Raw genomic sequence first — 7,824 nt, forward strand, 5'->3', positions numbered from 1 at the left:
GTGAAGCTTTTCGGCCTAGTTTAGCCTATTTTACAAATGTAGCGATTCTCTAGTATAAAATACTTCGAGGAGGTAGCCACCTGAGTTCTTTTCTTACTCCAAAGTACGAAACTAATAAATTAACTCAATGTTAATTACTCTAAATGTCTATTACAATTTTAGTCTTTACTTGTGCATTTAATTCTCTATCAAAAGTCTCTGAAATAATATTTCCACTTGTGAGTTAATATTGTCCTAATTTAAATAATCAAACTACCAAATAAACTCACCACTATTTTAACTGTCTTACAGATAATCAAACAATAAATCTGGTTATGTAACGAAAAGTGTGAACATTTAATAACAAAATAAAGGATGGAAAAATCAAACATGTATACACAAAGTCAATTTAACAGGTACACAATGCACATATGCTCAGGGCCCAAACAAATACGAATATAGCCGGCAAACAAAATTCAAGGAAACACAAAGGTAAGTTGGATGTAATATATATAATTGACAACTGTTAATAAAATTAGGCCTATCTGTAGCGCTGGCCCTGTAGATCACACATGTTATCGCTATATAACCCACAAAGCTCTCGTACTTTGCACCTGTGCAATAATTTTTTCACGATGAACTGGGTCTCTTGGAAACTTATGAAGGGTAAATCCATCCGCCCGAGTGTTCGAGCAATATCCAGCAATGCAACGAGCCGGCATTTTGGCTAACACGAAGGAACAACGAGCTATCTTCCCGCAGGTAAAACTAATAGAAACAAATAAGTCCACTTGAGCGCACACCTGCCTCCAACATCACTTCCTGCTTCTTGTCAAAAACAAATCCCTCAGGAAGATTTTCATGGCGGGAGTTACAAAAAGCCATATCCGTCAAAATCATGTTTTGTGGTGAAAAAACAGATTAACAACATACTAAAAATCATCTATTTCATGACAATTGACCTTTAAAGTGGCAATAGATGTTGGGCATTATATTTCATTTCCAATTTCATTTCAGGAGAGAAAGCTTATCTACATTCCAACACCAGCCCATCGTGGGTGCCAAGTCTCAACCCTGTAAATTGGATTGGAATCTTTAAACTCAGTGTATTTGGCTTCATTTCTGAACAAAATTTATCTGTCAGCGATAACATTGCAGCCTTTGGCAAAGAAGCATGTGGCTGGTCCATGAAGTCTTCCAATTCTATCTTGGTTGAGCATGAGACTTCACATCTTGGCGGTGTTGAACATGTGTCTTCTGCCCCCTCAATTTCATCATTCAGCCTTTTCCTTTTCTTTGAAGAGGAGGAAAAGTCAATGTCTCTGACCTGCTTGTTTGGGGTGTTAAAAGTTGTAGCTGTTGGGAAAAGCCAATATACTGGAACAATGGTAACAGATGCTTAATTCCAAATACGTGTAGGAGTCCCTAATCCAAACAGTACTGCCCTGATATGGCTGCAACCTTCACCGAGGCCAGCCATTCATGTACAATAGGCATACTGCACTGTATCATCTGATGACAAAATTAACCCAAGGCTCCAGGGGCTTTTCTCTTATCCACATGGAATGATGAACCTGTGCCAAATGAAATATTAAAGTTGTTTAACAGAATGTCAGTTTGTGGAGGCACCTCTTATACTAGTAGGCCTATATATTTATATTTTAAAGAAAAAGAAACATCCATCCATCCATTTTCTTCACCGCTTATCCTCACGAGGGTTGCGGGGAGTACTGGAGCCTATCCCAGCAGTCACTGGGCAGGTGGCAGGATACACCCTGAACCGGTTGCCAGCCAATCACAGGGCACGTTGAGACAAACAGCCGGATTCACAATCACACCTTGGGGCAATTTAGAGTGTCCAATTAATGTTGCATGTTTTTGGAATGTGGGAGGAAACCGGAGTGCCCGGAGAAGATCCACGCAGGCATGTGGAGAACATGAAAACTCCACACAGGCGGGTCTGGTATTGTTCCCGGGACCTCAAAACTATAAGGCCACCGCTTTACCAGATGAGCCACCCTGCCACCAAGAAAAAGAAACAGTGAATTTGAAATCAAGATAGATTTCAATTTTCAGCAGCAAAACATGTTAATGCTGGTTTACATGTAGGCTTATTTATCACATTTGCATGAATAACCATTACATATATATTAGAAGTAAATATATTTAATAATTAATATATGTAGATTTTAGTTGCCCATTACCTTAGCGTGTATTAAGTGGAAACCTTCGATCTTCAAATGCAGAATATCGTTCAGCCAGCCGTCCTGGAAGATCTTGTTGGTGTCCATGGACTTGTAATGTTTGAACTGCTCTTTTGTGTATCCAGAGACATTAAAAATCCGGTAGTTTACATCGTCGATGTATGTCACATCTGGTCAGTCTTTTCTCTCTGTAGAGAAATCCATTAATGGAATTTCGTAAGGATCCCATTTAATGGCAGTGATCTCCTTGTCATAAAGCCTGTGGCTCTCAGCTGCCAGAGTTATAGTACAGTCCGCCATTTACATTGGCGCCGTTTGCCATCACTACAGAAGTGACTACGTGTAAACCTTTAAATTTGCTGTCTTCGGCTGCAGTCGTGATGAGATACTGAGAGGAAAAAAAGCTTATTCTGGTTGAAAGAGTGGTTGTTGATAATCAATGTGTCATTGTGGCGTGTAACTGGACATAAAGATATAGGGACGTAAAATTGTGGCGTGTAGTGTATTGGTCTTCTTCTTGTTTTCCTTTCGGCTTGTCCCATTAGGGGTCACCACAGCGTGTCATCTTTTTTCATCTAAGCCTATCTTGTGGATCCTCTTCTCTAACTGTCTTCGTGTCCTCCCTCACAACATTCATTAACCTTCTCTTTGGTCTTCCTTCACTCTTTTGCCTGGCAGCTCCATCCACAGCACCCTTCTACCAATATACTCACTCTCTCGCCTCTGGACATGTCCAAACAATCGAAGTCTGCTCTCTCGAATCCTGTCTCCAAAACATCCAACTTTGGCTGTCCCTCTAATGAGCTCATTTCTAACCCTATCCAACCTGTTCACACCAAGCAAGAACCTCAGCATCTTCTTTTCTGCCACCTACAGTTCTGCTTCCTGTTGTCTCTTCAGTGCCACCATCTCTAATTTGTACGTCTTGGCCTCCCTCACCGCTGTTTTATAAAATTTGCCCTTAATCCTAGCAGAGACTCTTCTGTCACATAACACACCAGACACCTTTCACCAGCTGTTCCAACCTGCTTGGACCCGTATCTTCTCTTCCTTACCACACTCACGATTACTCTGGATTCTCCCTGCTTCAATTTTTTTTATAGAAATCCTATAGAAACCTATAAAATTCTATAGAATTTGTATAGAACAACGTGTTCTATAGAACCTTGGCTGTGACTTTCTATAGAATTTGTATAGAGAAAATGTTTCTGTAGAAATTCTATAGAAAGGTTTGAAGAACAGAAAGTGGATCTCAAATTTCTATAGAATTTGTACAGAACAACTTGCCCTACAGAACTTCGGTTGTGACTTCCTATAGAATTTCGATAGAAGAAAATGTTTCTAGAGAAATTCTGTAGAAAATTTTGAAGAACAGAAAGTGGCATAATGCTTGATCTCAAATTTGTATAGCATTTGTAAAGAAAATAATTTTAAATTTTCAAGCAACATCAGAGTTAATACACATGCTGAAATCGCATAATAAAATGCGTCAAGTATTTGTTAAAATATATAAATACTGTCATGACTATGGAGATTTCAAAATAGGGCAAGTATCATGTAAGACAAGCCACTACAATAAAAGCCTACATCTTGAAAAATCGGAAACCAGCTGTCAGTGTGCTGAAGAGGCCACTACGTTCACAAATCTTCACTCACTATGAACCAAATGGGACCAAGGAGAAGTCATCTGACCAAATCCGGATTTGAACCATTATTCCACAGTTTTAAAGAAGCGGGTTGTGAAAACCACTCAATCAACTGAATTTTCATCCATTACATCTTGAGTACCAACATGACCAAGAAAAATAAACAGCTGACATGTTTTTTTCAAGTTTGAGTATTAAAGTTTGCAGAATCCACACTTAACATTTCCAACTGCTCTCTGGGTGTGGGAAATGGGGGATATTTCGCCTGCCACCAGGTGGCGGTGAGTTGTATGCTGATTCAGTTGAATGAAGGAGAAGAAGAAACTGCGTCATATCCTTGAGTTTAAAAAAATGGCGGTTGTCGCTGCAATCTATAAGCCTCCAGTTTTCTTGCTGTAAAGGCAATAAATTAACATTTTCTACACACCACCTAAGGCGTCTGTCGTGAGTGGTGTAGGGAACGTGCTAGAAAGCATGTGTTTGCCTTAGGGCGGCTTTTCTAGTTTATCGTCACGAACCTTGAATGTGCAGCTAGCTAGAAATCTAGCTACCACGGCCTAGTGGCGGTAACATACTGCGACAACCCGTGTAGTACTTTTTATTCAAAACTTTTCTCCGTTTAAAACCTCGATGAAAACCTGTTGGTAAGTATATATTTTTTCCAAATTACTTCATTTGTTTTATTTGTACTTATAGATGTAAAAGTAAATAGTAGATGTAATAGTAGATGCATCAGTGAAACTGTTTTTTTGATGTTCACAAAAATGTTAGTCGCAATGCAAAATCGGTATAATTGCCAGATTTGGTGCTTTGTATGCAATTATAATAAAAATAAGTGCAGATGGCAATAATGAAGGGATCGTTGAGAAATAAAAAAAAGTCATGATATTTTAAAGATCCTAAAACCGGGAAGGTCACAACTTATTGTTATTCTCTATTGTTTGACCAATACCATAATTAGCCCATATTCCGAATCTTTAAAAGGTCAGAACTTTTGTTGTTTGAGCTATTGAGATAATTTAAAGGGGAAATCCAGTGCTTTGCATGAACAGTGTATCAATACCGACCCCGTAAGCCTGACATCTTTGATACTCCTGCCTTCTTTGATCGATCTTCCGTGTATCGACCCCTACCTGCCCGCGGACCTCCTCTCTACGCCCAACGTCCTGATTACCGCTCCCCCACTTGACTGCCTGATCCCCGACTTTGGACCGAATAAACACTTTTCCCAAACTGCCTGTGCGTCTCCAGAGTCCTGCATTTGGGTCCTCCTCCGTACCGATGGGTCGTGACAGAACGATCTGGCCAAACCAGGACCCAGCAGGAAAGACCAGGTGTCGCCGGGACTGACGCGAGCTAAACCAACTGCCGAAGGACCAAGCCTGTCCTATCCGGGTAGGCCCCATGATGTTGTCCCCTTCTTCGCCTGCGTACCATGAATATGTCCCGACCATGACCCGCTCAGCGCCTCATATTCTTTTGGACTCTGATTTTTCAGACTATGACCAAGACCTTGATTTAGGTGACCGGCTGCCTGACTATGATTTAGATTTCGACTATGAATTTCGCCTTCCGATCTTAAGTCCCAGTCATTTTACTTCACCTCCCTGTGTTTCCTGCTCCCGAGTGTCTTCGCCAGGTATATCCAAGTCCTTGTCCTCCAATCCTTTTTTGGGAACACGCTTGGCCATCGACTCGGGTCTTCCAAGTGGCGGCCAGAGGAGACACCCAGGCCGGGTGCTCCCTCGTGCCTCCCGCTGTGCGGCGACAAAGACACCGTCCTCGTCAATCCACTCCCAACCGGCAACGGCCAAACCAGCAGATCCGGAGCTGGTGGTGAAACTTCCAGCTCAGAGGGAGGAGGTTTCCACAAATCCCAAGGTGCAGCGACCCGAGAATCACGAGGTCTTCTATCGCGAAATGCGAGCAGAAATAGAGCGGCAGAGCCCCGAACTGGCGATCCTCACGGACCAGGTTCGGCGAGGATTAGATAACCAGCCGAGCTACGCTGACGTCGCGGTTGCAACTGACCCGCTCCCGAGACACGCCCACGTAGTGGTTGCAACAGACGCACTGCTGACTCACGCTCATGCTGCGGTTGCAACTGACCCGGTCCCGAGACACGCCCACTTTGCAGTTTCAACAGACTCTCTGCTGACTCACGTTCACGCTGCAGTGGCAACGGACCCTCTACCGAGCAAGGTTCACATCGCTGTGGCAACGGATCCACCACCGCGCCATTCCCACGTCGCTGTGGCAACAGATTCACTGCAAGTGCACGCTGCGATGGCCACTGATCCGCTACTGAGCCAAGCTCACGTTGCAGTGGAAACAGATCCGCCGCCTCGCCACGCTCACGTCGCGGCTTTGAGAGACACGCTGCTTATCCATTCTCACGCCATGGTATCCATCGACCCCTTTTCGAATAGAGCTCATGTCGCTGGTGGCAACAGATTCACTGCCGCGTTGACCGTCGTAGGAAAAGGGTGGAATTGGCGATCGAGGATGAGCATGCCAGAGTGTCTTCAACGTGCGTGTTCCCAAGGAACAAGACCCAGAAGCGAATTGCAGAGGACTTAAGTTCAGAGGCTGGAGTGAATTCAGATAAATACGAGGTGAACTATTTTCCTCCAGTTAAGAGGGGGAGGACTATATCATTCCCGTTGGTCCATGCCATGCCCAAGAATGATCCATTTACGCCCTCTAGTGTCTGCCAGTTCTCCTCTGGGATCCCTGACTATGAGCCAGTCGGACTCCTTCTGAAGGAGCCGACTCTTATTCATGAAGAAGCGCCCAGTTTAGGAATGCCAAGGCAAACACTGAAAGAGCAACAACGCAGCGTTCCGCCGCTTGTGGAGTTTCAGGAGGCAATCTCAAAATCCTACGTTCCTATCCAGGAGGTGGTGATGGCGCCGCAGCCGCCTCACGTTCCTGTCCAGGAGGTAGCGATGGCGCCGTAGTCGCCTCACGTTCCTTACCAGGATGTGGCAATGGCGCCGCAGCCACCTCACGTTCCTGTCCAGGAGGTGGCGAAGGTTCCGCAGCCGCCTCACCTTCCTGTCCAGGAGGTGGCGATGGCTCGTCGGCATTCTCACGGTCCTGTCCAGTGGGCGGTGTCACAGTCCCCTTCATTCCAGTCCCGGTCCACAACCATCCCTCGCCTCTGTCTCAGCGGCGACAGGCCCGCGGCTGTCCTACGCTCCTGCTTCGACGGCGACCAGTCCACGGCCGTCCTACGCTTCTGCTTTGACGGCGACTGACACGCGGTCATTCCACGCCCCTGTCTCGACGGCAACAGAGGATGGCGACGGCTCATCGGCATCCTCACGTTCCTGTTCAGCATACAGCGACGGTACCACAGTTCTCTTCGTTCCAGTCCTGGTGGCGACCGGTCTGCAGCCATCCCACGCCCCTGTCTCGACTCTGACAGGATCTGGGGAATTCAGATGGGCCACCCCGGAACTGGAAGGGCATCGGGATGGCTATGATGATGATGATGGCGGTCATGGCTTTGATCCTTCTCTCCATCGTTCTCCTCATTCCTGATGTTTCCCAACCACTTCATGACCTACCCTTGGCAGCGACTGATCCCATGATGAAGTCTCAGTGACGACCGGTCCCTGGCCACCTGCTGACCGAGCCTCGGTGGCGACCGATACCTGGTCGTCTCGCAAACGCGTCTTGGGAGGGCTTCGTCCGGAGCCGTTGCATGCCTTTGTCTGGTTCCTGCTTCGCTGTTGGGTCCCTCCTCGTGGACGTCCACCCGAATAACCCAGTGGGGACCCTGGTGCCTGGCGTACGGGTTGTCCTCCTGACCTGTCCAGCTGGACGCCTCGCTTTTGATGGCCTGGATGGCCACCAGACAGACTAGGGTTGGGGGGGGGGCACACCGGGACTGATTAGGAGGCGCACACCTGCGCCTCATCCTTGTTGAGTAACCCCTGTATTTATAGGACCCCGGGGACGACTGGTCTTCACCAGATCGTCGCAACTCC

This window comes from Syngnathoides biaculeatus, chromosome 20, assembly GCF_019802595.1.
Source record: "Syngnathoides biaculeatus isolate LvHL_M chromosome 20, ASM1980259v1, whole genome shotgun sequence".
In the NCBI taxonomy this organism is placed as follows: domain Eukaryota; kingdom Metazoa; phylum Chordata; class Actinopteri; order Syngnathiformes; family Syngnathidae; genus Syngnathoides; species Syngnathoides biaculeatus.